This window comes from Rhipicephalus sanguineus, chromosome 10 (genome assembly GCF_013339695.2).
Source record: "Rhipicephalus sanguineus isolate Rsan-2018 chromosome 10, BIME_Rsan_1.4, whole genome shotgun sequence".
NCBI lineage: Eukaryota > Metazoa > Arthropoda > Arachnida > Ixodida > Ixodidae > Rhipicephalus > Rhipicephalus sanguineus.
In genome coordinates, this window is record NC_051185.1 from 121,659,332 (window position 1) to 121,680,874 (window position 21,543).

The following is a 21,543-nucleotide window of genomic DNA, read 5'->3' on the forward strand; positions in this document are numbered from 1 at the left end:
ATGACAACAAAGTCGTAGCAGACTGCGAGAATGGATTTATTTGCGCATAATTAAGAATTTCAGGGCTTGTATGACGTCGTTGAACCGTTCGTGCGCATATGCGGCATCCGCTCTGCAAACTCTTCTTTGTAGAGGATGTGTTATTTTGTCGCCCTAATCCAAGATACTAAGGTTGTTGCAAGCTACAGTATCATTAGCCAGGCGAATAAGATTAATTCGAAAACACAGGCGGAATCTTCATCCACCGCCGTTCCGCGGTATCTCTGCCGAAGTAACACTAAGCGCATCCGCGCGCTCATCGACACACTTCAGCCAAGGGGATAGGGCAGGCAATGCTAAACGTTTTCGAAGAAAAAGCAGAGGCATTTCCTGTGAACTGCAGTAACATTCATTGAGTGAAATCTTCATAAATGCTGCTGGTTCCCGCCCTACCTTGCGTCTGCAGTTATGCAAATTTGATATCAGGTAGAACGGAATAACACAGGACGGAGACTGACGCCTGAGAGCCCCAGCTCACCTGTAGCCTCCTCCACAATGCAAGAGCGCAAGGTATGAAAGCGTTGCGTAGGCGACTCACACCGCAGAGAACCTACGTTGCGTCCTGGAGAGGCACGGCAGTCGATCTTCACTGCAGATCTTGGCTGGGGATATATCCAAATTTCATAATCTAATTTGTGACAGTTGTGTCGAACGAAAACTTCGCCATAGTTGTTGGTTTGCAACTGCGCTGGCGGCAGTGACCGCTCACAAAAGTGGGGGGCTGCGCCCCCCCCTCCGACTTTCGAGAGTAGGGGGGGCCAGCGCCCCCCTTGCCCCCCCTATAGATACGCCTATGGCCAAGTATGACTTCAAACATTATATTCTACCACCGTGATTTCCACCAAAGGTTGGGCATAGCGTGCCGATCGAGTCCGTCTACGTGTCACCGGCGCTTCTGGGTTTCAGGATACACGATTCCGATTAGTACGAATGACTTTACAGCGCAGGTGTCCCATCAGCTAAACTAAATGAAGCATATTAGATGCGAAGCAGCTCTTTGAGTAGCCTGTGTAACGCTGTCCCTCCGTCCGCACAAACGCGAGGCAACGCGCTTCCCCTCGGCGCAGGTGTGGAACGGTGCCAAGTAGGTCACGCCACAGCTAGGCGTTGACGTCACGCACCCCTCGCACGCCTCCCTCACAGGTGCGCGCGTACGTCACTCTCTCCCTCACCCGCCGGACGCCCGCAGCTGCCGGCCTCCAACGCCGCTCGCCTCCCGTGTCGGCGTTTCAAACAAACGTTTACACCAGTAACCGCTACACACCGAGTTCGCTTCAAACGAATCTTCCAGCGCTCACCGCAGCACCCACCGTTAGCGACGTTCAACCCGTGACGCCACCCGTGCGCAAACGCTGCTGCTTCGCATCCCACCAGGGTTCCCTTCCGGGAGATGGTCAAAGTTTTTTGTCTTGTGTACGATGTCCACACAAGAAGCGATGAGCATCGATGCGACGCGCTTCCAGCAAACGCCTCCGGTCAACCAACCGCCGCCGGTCGCACATCGCCGGCACTTCTCTGACTCGTATGCTTGAACATAGACTTTTCAATTCCTACACCTTCCGACTAATACGATGGCATATTTTCCCGCACACTGCACTCGTTTTTCGCCCAGCTGTTATGTATTGTAGCTAATGACACAGTTGTCAGATCAGTGCGCTGGCACGGTCACGCTGTACGTTGCGCGAAAAAACATTACAATACTCGATCAATTGTACGCCCGTATTTATCGAATGAGATTAGAGTCGACATAAAGCCTCTGCACACGTCGCCCTTAGGAAAAACGAGAAACGGCTAATAAACTAGGCAGCAACAGCCGTTAAACTATAGCCGCTCCTCGGTCAACTCGATATTTTTTTGGTGTACGTTGTGAATTGTAAAAGACAGTTAGCGCTGTTGCCATTACTGACGTGCCATTCATTGCCGCCAGCACGTTTGTTTTGCGTTTAATAACTATTCCACATTTAGTAGGAGGGGAAGATCGCGTCTCGCAGGAAACATAAAATGCTGAAGCCAAACGGTGTATTAGTATGTTGACTACTCATTGCTAAAGAAAGCAAAATATGTGTCAGCGTGGCGTATTGGTAAGGTACTCGGTTCGTGATCCGGGGATTCCGCCACCAGGACTCCTGGTGGCGGAAGGTTTTTTTTTTCATACGCCGCCCCCCCCCCCCTTTGTACTAATGCTTTCTACATCGTCTTCTATACAATTATTTATGTGAAAGCTAGGCACGGTGGCCCTGATGCTGTAGCGCCGTTTTACGCTCCTTTATTCTACAGCATCCATCATACTCCAGCATCCAGCATACGCCAAATGCCACCATCTTCCAGCACCATAATTCATCATAATGATGGATGGTGGAATCCACCATTCCACATGGTGGATAAACTTCCAATAGGGACATGTGCCCTCTTGAGTGGTTCTCCATATATCGACAATGCTTCGCTCGCCTGAAATTCGTCGATATCAGCGTGGCAAAAGTATCTTCAGTTGGCCGAACGTAGTGCATTCCATGGGTGTATGCTGTGGGGTAATTTTAGGGATTTCTGCCGTGAGCTGCACGCGTTCAGTGGCAGCAGCGTGTTCTGAGCAGTACTAAGACCGCCTGCGTTGCATTGTAGCGGTCTGGGCCAGCCGCCGCGCAGAACCCCTCAGAGACGAGGACGAGACACCGAGAAAGACGTCTTTATCATTCAAAGACTCGGCCGCGACTCACTGTCGACGGCCACTGAGCGGTAGCCGCGAGCATGCCCGTGTCCATCGTTCTCTTCTACCGTCGGCGTGCTCGCGGCTGCTGCTCCCACAGCATAAAAGTTGCACACGCAGACGCCACAGTTACCATGATATTGTAAGGGCCTACATTGGGCGCATTTAAAGCGAGCCTACTGTCGCGAGCTGCACGCAGGGCCAACAGCGCCTTCTGAGCAGCTGAACGGTAATCTATTTCTGCAATTAGATCTTATTTGCAATTCGCGCTTTAGCGTGGCATACAGTGGTTCTATATAACTGATATTTTGTATTTAGTTGCTTTCATACTCGGAGACTACCAACTTACTAATGAACCGTTATTGTTAAGCATCACACCACCGCGTTAAAGCGAATGCGAAAAGCGTGCACCGATGTCAAGCTAATCTAGTAACCTTGGTCAAGCACAACATCCACAAATTTACCAGTAAATCTCCCCGCAAAACAAAAAAGTTAGTGCACTTGTACTTCTCCCTTGTGAACGTCCATGTGCACTTGGTACTCCCCTTGCACAGATGACGAAGTACGAATTAAAAAAAATATGTATTTACAGTCCTACTCAATAAAACAGCTGTTCTTCAGAAAATAATGGTTCGTTTGAATTGTAGTATACTAGTATATTCACAGCTGTAGACATGTTGGCTTGTTCGCAATTCAGAATTTACATACATACACAGAAACACGAGGACTATAGCAAATATGTACAAAACTGGAAAAACTCGGACATGTGTGCACTCCCTCGTCCCACCTGCACATTATGTTGAAGGTTGCTTATTTAACAGGCACCTTCAGTTATGCTACGATTGATTAAATTTACCCAATCTATGTTAAAAACACAGTGAATGACTTGTTGCCCAACTGCCTGTCACCTATTTCGCTTCCACAATGTGTTTTCGCATGTGAAAATCGTCTGTTCTACTTGTTTGCCAATAAAACACAAGCGTTTACGTTGAGCGAACAGCGTTTCACCATTTGTAATTGCATGCAGAAGTTAAGTTCTTCCACTTGCATGCCCGACAAATAGTCATACCTCAAGTGATACGAGCAACAGTATTTTGCTATTTCATTGGAATTAAAACAGGAGCAGTTGTCATGTCAGTGTAAAGCATATGTATATTTCTATCTTCGTGCACAAAACCTGCCCTCAATACTCAACACATGGAACAACGTATACAACACAGCCCAAGCACTATATATGATTCACAGCAGCAAAGCAACATGAAAGTAGTGTGTAAGACCTCCTCTTAATGCCTACTGACAAGTGCACTTAACAGTGCCAGTATCCAAGCACAATCGAAATAAATGGATGCACCAAGGAACTTGTGTCAGCCTGCACATGAGGCAACTAAATTAGTACAATAAGGCTAGCTCTACTTTTGAGAAATATGCAACATGCAAGATAGGCATATTCTAGTTTTTTATGGCATTAGATTGTACTATGGCATCAAACACGTCGCACATGTTCATAGAGTTGAGTTTCCTGCAGAAAGTCTAAAATAATTGTAGATCCACTTACCACGACTTATAAAAGCATTCAGCAATGCCTACAAAATGACAACGCTGCCTTCATATATTGCGGCACATATTTGCTCACCGATATTTGAAAACTAACGTAAGTTTCTGGAATTACGCTTGGAACTTGTCGGCGTTTATCACATGACTAAAATGTACCAAGTGCTTCTATTATGCATAATAGTACATCTATGTTTACAATATATGGCATGCCAGCTTAGTGCCATCTGCGACTTAAATTTCTCATCTCTCTTCATGCTATGGAAAATTAGCCCAGCATTATGGCTGCAAGGTCAACTTGAATTAGGCAATCAACATGCTTAAAGTTAAAAATTTTCTATAAATAGTGGCTGATGGCTTGGCACATTGGTCCTAGGATTTGATATGCCATGAGGTTGAATAAAATTTGGCCACGCACGTATAGAGGCTGAAAAGCAGTCAGGAGTTTAAGTCCATAGTTAAGGAAAGCGGGAAAACAAAACCACAACGCACTAGAAATGAAGGGAGAGACCGATGCGGTACTAGCGACTGAAGTTAACACGTGTTTGGCTTTTTAGACATGTTTTTACCCTTTCTGCGACTGCGTTATTCTTTAATTTTGTAGCATTTAACAATGTGTGTATATCTTCTGTGGTTTGCATTAAACCACAGTTGCTAGTAGCGCATCGTCCTGTGCCTTTCGTTTTCATTTCTCTCTGTTGTGGGTTTTTTTTCCCGCACGTTTCGTTAACTATGAATACACATCAACTGGCCCAACTGTCTATTCTAGGATAAAGATTGCTGAATAAAGCCGGTTCTACTAGTGTCATTTTGAACAGCGCGAAAGTTTCAAAAGCACATGCTACTGGAAAGGTTGCACGCATTCTCATACATAACACTCTTGTATCAATCCAGTATTTGCCCAAATGCTGTAAGATGTACGAAATGTTCGAGATAGCGTACAGTCAGGCACAGTGGGGTGTTCCCCACAATACACTGTCTCGCACACAAGCAGTCGGCGAGCAACTATTGCTGCTTGCCAGAAATGTCTTCCTGAAAATTATACAAGAAAGTTCATTAAGCTTCCGCGTCTATAAAAATGAATTTCTTGCCAAGTACTGACCCTTGACTATACTTATTGCAGACTTTTTAACAAAACATGAAACAAATGCAACATTTTGAGGCTGCTAAGTTGTTCCTTAGGAACTTTTGACCTAAAGTACACAGGGCAAAAAATACACGAACGTAAATGCGAAACAACACCAGAAGTGTTTACAACGCCCGTGTCACACGGGCGTTTGGAACGCCTTCCAATCGATAGTCTATTGACTCAGTGGTCAAGCACGAGCTGCCACACGGGCGGTTTTGAAGGCCATCGAGTCAATAGTCTATCTAGTCAACGGAGCACCCCACAACTCCATTGAAACTTCTGTGGCCATTGAGCGACGGAAGCGGAAACAGCGCAAACGTGCTCTCTCGTTCACAGTGTGTCGGTTCTCACGGTTCCAAAAGAAAACGTTAGTCAGTATGCTTTAAAGCAGTATGTGTGAGCGCTATCGATTATTTATTAAAGTATTTGTGCCACTTGAAATGTGCGAACTGCGCACATACTCTAGACATCAGCAACGTGCTTGTCTTATCGTGCCGTCTTGCCGTGTATCGGTCGCCACAGTTTCGCTGCTCAACAACTTAAAAATTAAATAAGTATTGCTAACTACAAATAAACTGGCATCATCCGTGAAGGCCTGCAAAGGAACCAGCCTTTCAGCTTTTTTCAGCGCCAAGACTCGCAAAGAACTTTGCCCGTTCCGGTGCCATCGTTTCCGAGCGCGGTACCTGGCAGCGAGAAGTTGGTGCGTTCCTGCAAAGGTCCTTGTGCCTAGTTGACATCGACGACCCCTAACTCATAAGGAGCCCAGGTACTGTTTCTGCCTATCTCCGAGATGAATGCCCAGTGGGTGTGCGTGCCTTTTCAGTCGACATCAAGGACTTATACTACTCTTGCCTCAGAATGATGTGTGTGCCGAAGTTAGTAAGCAGCATTCGTCAACACATGGGTTGCCCGCTTCGGATGCCCTACAAGATCGTTGACTGACAGAGGACAGCAATGTCGAGTCTGCCCCTCTTTCACGAACTCCTACGCGTGCTTGGCACGCATCGTCTTCGCACGGCTGCCTACCACCCCCAGACCAATGGCCTCGCGAAAACGCTTCCATCGACAGCTCAAGGCGCACTGATGGCCCATGGCACGCCATCGCAATGGGTTCAACTTCTGCCACTGGTACTTCTGGGTATCCGCTGTGCCTTGAAATCGGACTTCGGGTGCTCGAGCGCGGAGCTCGTCTACGGCACTCCCTCCGTCTGCCCTGCGACTTCTTCTCCCCAGAACCACCCTCGGCAGCTCTGTCTACTCACGAATACGCACACCTTCTTAGGGACCTCTTCCGGGATCTTAAACCCTGTCCGACACGTCCTCCTCCAGACCGCACACAATACATTACATCCGACCTGACCAATGCAACCCACGTTTTCGTGCGCTTTGGACCTATTCGGCCTGTTCTCCACCCACACTACCTCGGGCCCTTTCCGGTACTGGAGAAACGCGAGTCGACATATGTCGTAGATGTTCATGGCAAACCTGACACTATCGCACTGGAGAGCCTGAAGCCAGCCTACTGTGAGACGACTCCCACAGTCGCCTGGTTCAATCCAGTTCCACATGTCTCCGTTCCCGTCGCTGCGGACACTACTTCAATCCGCAGAGTTTCCTGGCAGTGCTGATTTCGTTCGCAGACCATGCTGCTCTTAGGGGAAGGAGCTATGTAGCGCCACCGACATCGACGGGATTGCACAGTGAAGAAAGAAGAGGTCGGACGTGACCTCGTGTGGCGCGGCAGCAAGGCTGGCGCGCCGCACGAGGTCACGTCCGACCTCTTCTTTCTTCACTGTGCAATCCCGTCGATGTCGGTGGCGCTACAAGTAATTGCATTGACGGATACGGTGTTGTTAAATTTCAGAATGCATGTAGAATCACGGTCGACAAATTTGTCGAGTTTTACATGCAATCCACCTTGATAAGTTTTGACGATAAACTTTTCACTCAGCGAAAAGGAGTCTGCATTGGCTCATGCATCGCCCCTGCTCTCAGCGACATCTTACTAGCCCGCTATGACCGTAATCTTGACAGCAAGCTTAGACAGACTAGCGTGGTATAGGTGATGGGGTACGTGGACGACTTTTTAGTGTTTTATTGCACTAACCCTCTTCACGTACAGCCTGCTGCTGGAATTTTTGACGTATTCCTCACGGGATTAAGTCCACTTGAGTTGACCACTGAGCATCCCCCCCCCCCTTTTTTTTTTTTTTTTTTTTCACTCACACATCCTACTGCCGCACGATTCGTGGCCGATCCCCCGTGGTGGGTTGTGCCATTCCTCTAGGATCAACCAACCAACCAACCTTAGACAGTAGGCAACGCTTCTTGGACTTGGAACTCTTGTTCTCAAACAGCCATGTTTGTTGGGGTTATGCGCCTAGGTCGCAGAAGAGCCCTCTCCCTTTTTCGTCCGCGCACTCGAAGATTGTGAAGCGCGGCATTGCCAGGGCCTGCATGAAGGCGGCGCTTGAGAGGTCCTGTGACCACCAGGTTGAGGAGAGGTTTTCTTGTCAATTAGCACGTTTGAAGCTGGCAGGTTTCCCGAAAACTCTACTGACCAGCATCGCTGAAAGCCTCGTTTCTAGCTTTAAGAACAGGGTCTCAACAGCTGTGCAATCACCGACACACCTCCAGCAACCAGTTGCAGTCATTCCGTATGTGCACCAGGTGGCACATAATCTTAAAAAGGTGGTCAGTAGGGCTGGGGTAAGGTCATTATTCTCTGCCAAAAATAAACTTGGTAGCCTGTGTTAGCAGGTAAACAGAGAAACCAAGACGGGAAGATGTAGTAAGAAGCACCGGCAAAAGTTTGTTGAATGTTGCGATTCTGTTGTGTACAAGATTCCTCTTTCCTGCGGGCGTTACTATGTTGGTCAAACTGGCCGGTGTGCTAATGACCGCTTGCGCGAGCACGCGAACAAGGTCTCTAAACAAGCAAAAGACAGTCAACTGTCCATTCATTGCAATGAATGCGGATGCCAGCCATCTTTTAAAGATTCGAGTTTCCTATCAAAGTACTATGACGAACGTGCGCGCCTCGTTTCTGAAGCGTATCACATTTGTAAAGGCGGCGAGGCATGTGTTAGCCTCCCCTCGATTTCACTGCTTCCGAAGGAGATAACATTTCTGTCGAGTTAAAAATTTTTTCTTGCCTTTGCGCAGGCTGACCTGTTTTTCTGCTTTTTTGTTATGCTTTCTTTAGTCATGGTGGAGTTGTAAATATGCGGACTGGTGGAATAAACGCACATTTGGTTGATAGCGCCGTGTTTGTGCCCTTTCCTTGTCCCGTCTCGTAGCGCTGTTTTCTACTAGAAGCTTCTACTTGAAATAAACACTTCAATAAAATGTTTGAACAAAAACAACAGGAATATTTGTGATTTTAAGCGGATTTGTATTATTCACCTTTCGGTGATATTAATACGAAAATAAAGATCCGCAGCGCCACGCAGTTTTTGCGAGAGACGCCTGAACCATTCAACGGCCGTTCAGAACTGCCGTGTAGCAGCGCGACAACTCCATCGAGCCGATAGAGTTGTGGCATTTCAATGGCCTTCGACTGGATGACCTTTCAAAAGTGCCCGTATGACACAGGTATTACTCTTGTCCTGTGTACCACCATTCGGGTAGATTTCGATGTGAGTCTAGTTAGCATTATATTGTAAAGGAGTGTGAATGTTAGTGAAGTTCACTTTGTATTTACACGTTGGACACTAGATTCTTGATCAACTACGGCTGCTCTGTTTAGGACTGAAGATTGCGCGAATTGGCATTGATTCATGGGAAAAATTAACAGCGTACTTGTAATGAGTACAAAAAAGACCTCGACACAATACCAGCGTTTTGACCCTTTCAGAAATTGTGTCAACAGTGAGAATACTGTGTACAGATTATAAACACTATGACAACACAATGCAAAACAATATAACGAGAGGGAAGAAACAAGGTGATTCAACAAGGTGGTTCAACAGGCTCAACTGACTTATATCAATGTGAATAAAATAGCTTTGCACAACTAATACATCTCCTAATGGCTATAAATATGCCTATGTAATCCTGGCAAGTTCCAGTGTTGATTTGTGACTAATGAAGTGGCAATGCCATAACATGCATGTGTTTCACAACACACACTGTCACTTAGCGGATGTCTGTCACATCATATGGACATAATTATGTTTCATAATATGGTCATAGTTATGTGACGATTATTTCACATGTCAACGCGCACAAATTGACATCGAGACGGGGGATCGAAACAAGCAAATCAAACATGAAAACAGCATAAACAGAAAACAAGTTTGGCCTCAATGCACACTTCATCACATGACAGCGTGATAATAGCGGTCTTTTTTTGCTTTAGTGTGTACTCCGTGAAAGCACTCTGCTTCATTTATGCTTTATCGCAAGAAAGGAAATTATGTTGTACAAACATCATTTTTCAAGGCGCACTCGCGCATCAATGGGCTGGCCGTGCGAAGCATGTGCTATATTCACAGGAGTTTCTAAACACGCATTACACATCGTCGCTATGTCAGATATGACTTTTCTTTTTTTAGGTGTTTCATTGAATTCAAGTAACGCAATGTGCCGAACGACACCTACAGCTGCCCGAGCGGCGATAAGGACGCACGAACAGAGGAAACATATGTATTACCATGGTGTTCGCGACGGTACCGCGAGCGCAGCGTGCCCAAAATCTGCTTCGCAATATATACACGGCATTCCCCTTCCCTTAGTGTTGGGTAGCAGACCGGATGCTGCAATTCTCGCTGACCTCCCAGCCTTTGTGTCGTTTTATTGTCACGTGGTCGTGACGTCGACGAAGACAACAGTCAGCACGTCCGAGATGAAACTGTTTATTTGGCCGAACTTGTGGCCGAGAAAGTGAAAGTCAAACTACAGTAATACACCGACAGCGGCGAACAGAGCGTCGACCGTCAATCAACTGACAAGTGGTCAAGCGCGTCGGCTTTTATACAGGCGCTATCGAACTTTCCAGCAATATCGCTGGTGGCGGCGTTATCTCTAGACAAAGCTGGAACATTCGCGCGCGGGGCGTAATCTTAACAAAGCGATCTACTACAATCGCGAAGCTTCGTGAACAATGCTTCGCGGACAGCGTCGAGCGTTGATAACCATCCCTGCCGGTCAAAACCGAATACATCAAAACAAGACAAGAAGTTGGCGTGGCATTGCTCCCCTCTGAAAAAGCATCGTCCCGATGCTAGTGAAACAACATAGAAGAGACAAAAAACAAGTGCATACACAAATAAATTATAATAATCAAGGAAAAAATAGAGTCCCCAGGTTCGCTAACGCGTAAAAAACGGCTTAAGGCGCACTACATGGACGACTTCAGGCCGTGCACGGCGTCGCTGGGAGTTCGTAATGCCGTCTGGGATGACCTCATAATCAAGAGCGCCGAGGCATCGAAGAACCTTGTATGGCCCGAAGAATCGCCGAAGGAGTTTATCGCTAAACCCACGTCGGCGTATCGGCCTCCAGACCCAAACACGATCGCCGGGCTGGTATTCCACGAAGCGTCGTCGAAGATTGTAGCGACGGCTGTCGGTGTGCTGCTCGGCCTGGATGCGCAGGTGGTGGAGCTGTCGAGCTTCTTCGGCACGTTGTAAGTAAGCGGTGGCATCGAGATTTTCTTCGTCGGCGACGTTGGGTAGCATGGCGTCGAGCGTCGTCGCCGGGCTCCTTCCGTAGACCAACTTGTACGGCGTCGTCTGCGTTGTTTCTTGGACGGCCGTGTTGTATGCGAAGGTCACATACGGAAGGATGGCGTCCGACGTCTTGTGTTCGACGTCGACATACATGGCCATAGCCGCTCGGTGTGGCCATTTGTCTGTGTGTGGTACGCTGTGGTTCGGCGGTGGCTTGTTTGGCTGCATCTCAGTATTGCCTGAGTTAGGTCAGCAGTAAACGCCGTACCTCTGTCGGTGATGAGGACCTCTGGGGCGCCATGACGCAGGACGATGTTCTCAACGAAGAACCTCGCTGCCTCGGCGGCACTGTCTCTGGGCAGGGCCCTTGTCTCGGCGTAGCGGCTGAGGTAGTCGGTAGCTACGACGATCCATTTGTTTCCGGTATTGGACGTCGGGAACGGCCTCAGTAAGTCCATCCTGATTTGCTGGAACGGCCGTTGAGGCGGCTCGATAGGCTGCAGAAGTCCGGCTGGCCTAGTGGGCGGTGTCTTGCGTCGCTGACAGTCCCGGCAGGTCTTTACGTAACGAGTGATGTCGGCGGAAAGGCGCGGCCAGTAGTACTTCTCCTGTTTTCTTGCTAGCGTGCGAAAATACCCAGGTGTCCAGACGTCGGGTCGTCGTGCAGAGCCTGGAGGACCTCTGGCCGCAATGTCGAGGGTACCACGAGAAGGCAATCGACTCGAAGCGGTGAGAAGTTTTTCTTTAGGAGAAAACCGTTGGGCAAGAAAAACGACGTCAGTCCCCGCGTGAATACCTTCGGAACAACGGTGGTCCTGCCCTCGAGGCCCCTGAGTTCTGGATCCGCTCGCTGTCGTTCGGCGAAGTCGTCGGCACTTATGGTTCCTAAGAAGGAGTCGTCCTCCTTGTCGTCCTGCGAGGGTGGGTCGACGGGGGCGCGAGACAGGCAGTCAGCGTCGGAGTGTTTTTTTCCGTACTTGTAAACGATGGTAATCTCGAATTCTTGAAGTCGTAGGCTCCACCGTGCGAGGCGACCTGAAGGGTCCTTCAAGTTAGCTAGCCAACACAATGCGTGGTGGTCGGTCACAACTTTGAAGGACCTGCCGTAGAGGTAGGGGCGAAACTTGGATGCAGCCCAGATGATCGCTAGGCACTCTTTTTCTGTTGTGGAATAGTCCGTTTCTGCCTTTCATAGCGACCGGCTAGCATAACTGATGACCCTTTCCTGCCCGTCAGTCTTCTGCACAAGGACGGCGCCGAGTCCTACGCTGCTTACGTCGGTGTGGATTTCCGTATCGGCGTATTGGTCGAAATGCGCTAGTATCGGAGGCATCTGAAGGCGTCGTTTCAGTTCTTCAAGTGCTTCGATTTGCGCCGTCTCCCACTTGAATGGCACGTCGGTCTTCGTGAGGTGAGTTAGCGATTCGGCGTGAAAATTCCTTGACGAAGCGCTTGTAGTAGGCGCACAAGCCGAGAAAACGGCGCACGGCTTTCGTGTCGGGGGGGGGGGGGGGGCAGGAAGGCAGCGATGGCAGCTGTTTACAGCGGGTCTGGGCGAACACCACCCTTGCTGATCATGTGACCCAAAAACAGTAGATCCTCCTATGCAAAGCGGCACTTTTCAGGCTTCAAGGTGAGGCCAGAGGTCTTGTTTGCTTGTAGTACAGCGTCAAGGCGCCGGAGGTGTTCGTCGAAGCTTGAGGCAAACACAATGACGTCGTCCAAGTACACAAGACAAGTCTGCCACTTCAATCCAGCCAGCACGGTGTCCATAAAGCGCTGGAACGTCGCAGGTGACGAGCAAAGACCAAAGGGCATAACCTTGAACTCGAAGAGGCCGTCTGGTGTTATAAAGGCAGTCTTATCTCGGTCTCTCTCGTCGACTTCGACTTGCCAATAGCCGGTCTTGAGGTCAATCGACGAAAAGTACCTCGCGTTGTAGAGTCGATCCAGGGTGTCGTCTATCCGTGGGAGAGGGTAGACGTCCTTCTTCGTGATTTTGTTCAGGCGGCGATGATCGACGCACAAGCGTAGGGTTCCGTCCTTCTTCCTCACTAACACCGCGGGTGACGCCCATGGACTCTTCGACAGCTGGATGATGTCGTCGCGTAGCATTTCGCCGACTTGTTTCTTTATGAATTCGCGTTCTCGCGTCGGAACTCTGTACGGGCTCGGCCGGAGTGGCCTGGCATTTTCCGCTGTTATGATGCGATGTTTTGCGACTGGGGACTGCCGGATTCTTGACAATGACGAAAAACAGTCCCTGTATTTCAAGAGCAGAGTTTTGAGCTGTTCTTGTTTATGATTCGGAAGTCTAGAATTGACGTCGAAAGCTGGTTGAGGAGCTTGGTTCGTCGGTGTGGGCTCGGAAGAATCGGCGATGGCGTAAGCATTGGTGGCTGCCACAATTCCTTCGATGTAGGCGACTGTCGTGCCTTTTGTTTACGTGCTTATACCCGTTGCTAAAATTTGCGAGCACCTCTGTTGCTTTGCCTCCCTACAACTGTGCTATTCCTCTTGCGACGCAAATCTCGCGGTTGATCAACCGATGCTGGTCGCCTTCAACGACGCCTTCCAGGTCGGCTACTTTCTGAGTGCCGACGGAAATGACGCTGGAGCGAGGGGGAATGGTGACCTGGTCTTCCAGCACATTCAAGGCATGCTTCCCTGGCGGCGTGTACCGCGGTAATGCATTTTCTGTAGATAGTGTTATCGACTTGGATCTGAGGTCGATGACTGCACCATGAAGGCCTAAGAAGTCCATACTAAAGATGACATCTCGGGAGCAATGCTGAAGGACTACGAAGCTTGCGGGATAAATCCGTTTGTTCATGGAGACCCTCGCTGTGCAGATTCCTGCCGGCGTTACTAGGTGACCTCCAGCTGTCCGGATTTCGGAGCCTTTCCAGGCGGTCTTGACTTTCTTCAGCTTCGTCGCGATCGGTGACGTTGTGGCCGTCGATGAGAACGTCGAGGTCACTCGTTCGTCGCCTACCATTTCGATTTGGTCGTGGCGTCGGATCACGGCTACGTCGGTTTGGCCCGCTGCTTCAACGTTGCGTCGTCAGGTCTTCGTACGGCCTGCGGCGTGTTCTTTAGATTTCTTTGCGGCGTTGTCGTCGGCGGCGGAGGATCTTCGGTATTTCGTCGTACAGCAACCGCACCTCCATCGGTTGTTGCCCTTAGTTTTCCGGATACGGGCTGGGTGACCGGCCTCGCGTTGGGCCAGTGTATGGTCGGCGTTGGGGGGAGACGTTGCGGCCTGGCGACGGCGAGCGGGAAGGTTGTCGGGGCGTCCATTGCGTTCCCGCGAGGTAGTCGGCGATGTCGCGGGGTCTTTCCCCTCGCTGTGGACGTGGCGCGTCGATGGCGAACCCACGCAGTCCCATCTGTCGGTACTGGCAGCGGCGGTAAGTGTGGCCAGCTTCCCCGCAATGGTAGCAGAGTGGGCGGTGGTCGGGGGCGTGCCAAATGTCGGTCTTCCTCGTCGTGTATAGCTGGCCGGCTGGCGGGCGGTATGACGTCGGTGGCGGCGGCGGTGCGCCTGGCGGCGTAACTGCTGGGGCGGTGCGGCGTGTTCACGTGGGCGAGGAGGGGGGACGTTGCACCGGGCTGCAGCAGCATACCTCACTGCTTGCAGCTGCGGCTGCGCTGACTCGACGGTGCCCAGCGACTGCTGAATTTCCTCTCGGACGATGTCAGCGATCGAGGCAACTTCAGGCTGTGGTAAGGGTAACAGCTTGCGCCGTTCTTCTCGCACGATCGCTCGAATCGTTTCACGCAGGTCGTCGGAGCCGACGGCATGAACAGCTGGGCAGTCTTGAATCGATCGGCGGTTATACTGGCGGTTGCGCATTTCCAGCATCTTCTCAATCGTCGTCGAGTCTGAGATGGATTCTTGGACTGTCGAGGGTGGGTTCCGCATCAGCCCAGCGAAGAGCTCTTGCTTTACCCCTCGCATGAGCAACCTGACTTTTTTGTCCTCAGGCATGGCTGGGTCAGCGTGGCGGAACAGTCTGGTCATTTCTTCTCCAAAGATGGCAACGCTTTCATTTGGAAGTTGGACCCGCGTCTCTAGCAAAACTGCGGCCCTTTCTTTTCTGACGACGCTTGCAAACGTCTGCAGGAAAGCGCTGCGAAAGGCGTCCTAAGTTCGAAGAGTGGACTCCCGATTCTCAAACCAGGTCCTTGCTGCGTCTTCAAGGTAAAAGTAAACGTGGCGCAGCTTGTCCTCCGAGTCCCAGTTGTTGAATGTTGAGACCCTTTCGAAAGTCTCGAGCCAGGTTTCCAGGTCTTCGAATAACGACCCGCGGAAGGTTGGCGGCTCCTTGGGCTGCCGGAGTAGGATCGGCGCAGGCTGCACGGGGTCGGTCATCGTCACTGCTGTCGGTGTTGGGACCTGGGGCTGCCTAGTTTGTTCGGGAAGGAGCCCGTGCTCTGGCTGCAGTCCCTTCTGCCTGCGGCTTGTTCGACGATCGGGGTTTTCTTTGCCGTCGTCCTCCTCGCGGCTTGGGCTTAAGTCAGCGCTTCGCGGGGGCGTCCGGATCCTGAAAGAAGCAGCACCTCCACCAGATGTCAAGTGGTCGTGAAGTCGACGAAGACAACAGTCAGCACGTCCGAGATGAAACTGTTTATTTGGCCGAATTTGTGGCCGAGAAACTGACAGTCAAACTACAGCAATGCACTGATAGCGGCGAACAGAGCGTCGACCATCGGTCAACTGACAAGCGGTCAAGCGCGTCGGCTTTTATACATGGCGCTATCGAACTTTCCAGCAATATCGCTGGTGGCGGCGTTATCTCTAGACAAAGCTGGAACATTCGCGTGCGGGGCTTAATCTTAACAAAACGACCTACTACAATCGCGAAGCTTCTCGAACACTGCTTCGCGGACAGCGTCGAGCATTGATAACCGTCCCTGCCGGTCAAAACCGAATACATCAAAACAAGACAAGAAGTGGGCGTGGCATTATTAGCTCTCTCTTTCTCTCTACACAGCGGCAGGCTCCCTTGACGCGCCGAGACATTGTTATACCATATCCAACCCGCAGTAAGACCCGCAATAAGACCCGCAGTAAGGCATATTGCACTGTTGTCAAACCACGCATTTCACGTCCAGCGGCGAGAGCAGGCACAAAACGCGCACACACGGCCGACACAGGTGGGCAGTTCAGAAAAGGCGCTCACAATGCCTGAATAATCCCATGACGGCTTTGCTTGGGTATTACGCACCGCTGCTGGGGCCATCCTAAAACGATTCTCTTCTCCCGTTTCTTTCTTTGTTGCCTTTTTTCCTTCGCGCGTGCATACGTCGTGACGCTTCCTCAAATCTCGTCTGTATTCTGACGCGTCTGATTGTCTGATTTCCTCGCTCTTGCCGAAGAGCAGGCGGGCTACACCCGTCCGAAGGTCGAAGGGCATTTTATCTGGTTTCCTCCAGTTCACAGCGACCACTTAAAAAGAATCGCGTTTTTTTCTCTTTTCTTTTCTTTTGCCCTGCGTTTCGTCCGCACAGGATTTTATTCCGTGCGTTAAGGCAGGCTGCCTTGGCCAGTGCGTTATCTAAAAGCGTATACTGGGTTACATGCCCTGCCAATCGGCCACATCAAGGGCTTGCCGGCTGTTCCTTTTATTTTAGTCTTGATTTGATGAAAGAACGACATAAGCGAAGACACGAAGCGAAGTAACGACAGTACCAATGCGAAGTATCAGTATCAATGCGACATAAGCGAAGTAACGACAGTATAAATGAAAATAGATCGCTTCAGCGCTTATACCACAGACGCGATAGACCGCGCCGCACAGCAAGAAGCAGCCGACCGGCACTGTTACTGCTATTAGTCGCCAGCAGCAGCCATCTGACCGGAGCAATTAGTTGCCAGCAGCAGCCGTCAACACCGGGAAGGCGCTGCGATCGCCGAGTATGCGGACGTGTTCGCATCGGCTCCGACTTCCACAAATGATTTCGCAGCGAATTCTCGCGACTAACGACCTCACTCTTATATCACCCGCACCCTGAGAGCATCCGAATCCCGAGGACACCTATTAATCAGGTGGGACACTTTTTCTCGCCGAGATATAAGTGATTTTGTGCCTCGACCACGCCGTCGCCGCGCTAAGCCAAGCGCGGACGCCAGGAGCAGGGCCTACCAAGTGCCATGTGCGCCGGCGAAGGCGTGCCGGTGCTTGTTTCTTCGCGCGTGTTTCTCTCAGACGGACCAGTTGCCCGCTCACCCTACGGAGGATGGAAGTTCAAGTAGAGGGCGAAGGAATTAGCCAAGAAGAATTCACCGCTGAGAGGGGCTGGCATACCGCCAGTTCCCGCCGCCGCGACGGGCGGGGCGGGAAGAACTCATCTCCGAGCGCTTCACCCCAAACACAAGAATGCTGCTCCCGTACAAGAAGGTCAAACCTCGAGTTCTCAAGGCCAGACGAATGCCTCCACTACCTAAAAACGAGATAAAGATCATACTTCGACCCAAAGGCGGACTTCACATCTCGAGAGTCGGCAGCTCCACGGTGACTGCAGCCATTTTTCACGCAACGAAGGTGCCCCTTGAGAAGAGCCAGGAAGACACCATCTGTCCAAATGTCCAGCAAAATAAAATCGTAATCAGCACCCCCACCCCCACAACGCCGACAGATACGTGCGCCTGAAATCTATTCACGTCAACGGGATCACTCACGAAGTCAACGCCTACGAGGCAGCCCCTGACAACACCACCAAAGGGGTTATACGGGGCATACCTCTCACAGACACTGCTCGGGAAATCGACGCAAACATCGTGAACATGCGCAACCTGCCTAATTAGCCCTGGCCGCTAAGCGGTCAACCACGGCCGTCGTCATCGCCTTCGACGGACCCTGTTCGCTATACCGCCAGAAAATCGACATATGTTATCAATGTGGCCGTCTAGAGCACCGCATGGACGTTTGTCAATTTCCTAACAACAACATCTGCAGGAGCTGCGGTTCCCGCAATCCCGGCCAAGGCCATCAGTACACCCCCAAGTGCACGCTGTGCGATGAAGCCCATCCCACGGCGGACAAAGGGTGCCTGGCCAAGTACAAGACACCGTGCGTCATTCGCAAATGCCTATGGGAACAGAGAATGACACAACAGTCCACGCCTCAAGCCAGTGATTCCCCCCACGAACATCAAGCATGGATACCGACCGCGATCCCGCACCGGAGCAGGCCGTCCTGATCCTAATCCCGGTGGAGATCCCGGTAGACCCCAGGAGGACAAGCAACCTCAGAAAAGGACCTCACCTGGGCCGATTGCGTACAAAAATCGCCGCCAGCCCCCGTCCAGCAGACTTCGAACCAAAACAACGATGGTGAGCTCCGGCCTCTGCGGGAGGACGTAAGCCGCCTTAAAGCCCTAACACAGTGCTCACGAACCCCTCCCACCCCTTCTCTCTTACCTTCACTACCCACTACTCAAACTCATGCTAATACCACTCCCCATCCTCCACCCTCCATAAAACAACGCACGAATCCCCCAACTCCCACCTCCGGATGGATCGATATCACCGCGAAGCTAAAACATTTGTCCGACCAATTCGACATGAAGCCCAGGAAATTGAAAGTCGCATTGAAAGTAAATTCAACGCCATTATTAGTGACATAACTACAAAATTAGAGGCACGGATAGAACAATGCATGGAAACTATTCTCCAGAGGATGGTTTGCCTTCTAAAGGCACGACTCACACAGCTCCCTCCGCTTGCCGCCCCCTTTCCCCTCACAGAACAACCTGCCGGCACGGATCCCCACACCTCTATTAACGAGAGTCGAACACCTCTCATACATCCCCCTTCGCTCCATTATGGCAGTGCGGGCCAATAATTCCCTTCATATCATAACATGGAACTGCCGTAGCTTTCGGAGCAAGCAAGCGCCCCTGCAGCTTCTACTTCCTACTCTCTCCCCAACGCCCCAGGTACCTCTCCAAGATACTGCCACACAGGCCACATTTCCTAGTTACAACTCTACACACTCTGACACCACAAACGCACCCAGAACATCTACCCTTGTGCAGCGCACTCTCACATACAAGACACATTACATCACATCAGACACACCCTGCGTAATAACAGAAATTATCCACCACACACATACCGTCCAATCCATATTTATTGCCAACATTTACCACCCCCATCCCAACCGATGGCCTCGTTGGACTCCCTCTTCCGGGAGCTGCATCGACTGGCGGGAAAAGATCCCTTGCTCATCGGCGGCGATCTTAACAGTCAACATACTGACTGGGGATACAAAACAACTGCACAGAGAGGTCGCAGGCTTTGGATGCTCATGCAGAACCTCTAACTCTCCGTCCACAATAACTTTCAGACACCTACACGCATAAGCAACAGTCTGGATCTTGTGCTTAGTCGCTCCGTCCGTACTGTCACATGGACGAGAACGCAGCACACACTGGGCAGCGCTCACTACATTATACAAGCCACTGTCCCGTTCAAACCACCCCGGCACGCCTACATGACACACAAACTCATTAAGTGGGACGCTCCCCGTGCTGCGCGTACCACCCACGCAGACAATCCCATAACCGACATCAACGACTGGGTGGAATCTCTTCAGACTGACATCCAACATCATACGCAGCTGATTGAAACCACCACAGACACTCCAACACTTGAAAACCCACTGGCCGCCTATTGGATTCCTACCACAGCCTTCTAGAGCGGTGCAAACGGGGTAAACATAACAGGACACTAAAGAAACGCTTAGCCACACTACAATCCCAAATCAAAACATATTCATAGGAGTTATGCCGCTCCAATTGTGGGCAGGTATGCGACGACATCGCCGGCAGACTGACCACCAAAAGGGCGTGGCACCTCCTGCGACAACTCCTCGACCCCTCGCACACGAAAACCACTACCCAACACTACGTCACCCGTCTTATACATGCACATATGGACAACCCCGATGATCTCTTGGATACACTCCGCGACACCTACACATCGCCCGGCGTACCAACTTCTCTTCCCTCATACACAGGACAACCAAACCCCGAACTCGACACAGATATAACCGATGCGGAGGTCAGAGCCACGCTATTGACTCTCCGCACTAAATCCGCACCCGGCGCCGACTAGATTACCAACACAACACTGCGTAACCTGAATGACAAATCGATCACTCGCATTACGGCGTACTTCAACCAGTGTTGGAGGGAAGGCACGCTTCCCCAGTCCTGGCGTCATGCGAAAGTAATGTTCATACCGAAGCCCAACAAACCACTTACACTCAAAACCCTTCACCCAATCTCATTAACCTCGTGTTTGGGCAAGCTTTTCGAGAGAGAGAGAAAGAGCAGAGGGAGGCAGGGAGGTTAACCAGAAGTTTGTATCCGGTATACTACCCTGCACTGGGGTTGGGGAATAGGGGGTTGAAAGCGCAAGCTTTTCGAACATGAACAATTGTACTGGCGAGGCTCTCAAAGCATATGACAGACCGTAACTTATACCCTCACAGCATGGTTGGCTTTCGCCTCCATTTGTCTACTCAAGATGCCATGCTACAAATCACTCCCGACATCTTCGGCCCGCTCATTTCGGGCTACACCAAGGCAGTCCTGGCTCTGGACTTAACCAAAGCCTTTGATCGCGTTGAGCATAATGCGATCCTAACAGCACTTTCTCCACTGAATGTGGGTACACGTACGTACACTTACATTCAGGCCTTCCTCACAGCACGCACGGCCGAACTTCAGTTCGGCCCGCTCACCTACACACACACTAAAGAGTATCGGCACCCCTCAAGGGTCCGTCTTCTCGCCTTTCTTGTTTAATATCACCCTCATCCCCCCAGATCGACAACTGGCAACTGTTCCTCATCTGAAACATACCCTATACACAGAAAACATCACGCTCTGGCCGACCCATGTCAGTGACGGTGACATAAAGGACACCATCCAAACAGCCGCCAACCTAATGCAAAACTATGCAGTTAGCGTAGGACTAACCTGTTCTCCATAAACACAATTCGGAGACTCAAGCAGGTTGCAGGGGCGATCTCGCACCTCATCCGCGGGGTCTCAGGCCGTCATCGAGGCATGAAGGAGGGCGACCTATGTCGCCTTATTCATGCCTTTGTACTCAGCCGTGTGGTCTACTCCACCCCCTACCTGCAACTCTCTCGCCGCGAGACTGACACATTGGACGCCCTCATCCGGTGGGCATACAAAGTAGCCCTCCACCTTCTCATAAGTACACCTGCCGATGGACTTCTCAAGTTAGGCCTTCACAACACTATCGGCGAACTCACAGACGCGCACCGCCAAGCACAATACCTTCGTCTCAAACAAACCGACACTGGTCGGCATATTCTACATTCTCTTGGAATCCAGATACCCGCCAAAGATCCGACATTACTCCCCATACCAAGACCCCTGCATCGCGAACTCCTCTTTACACC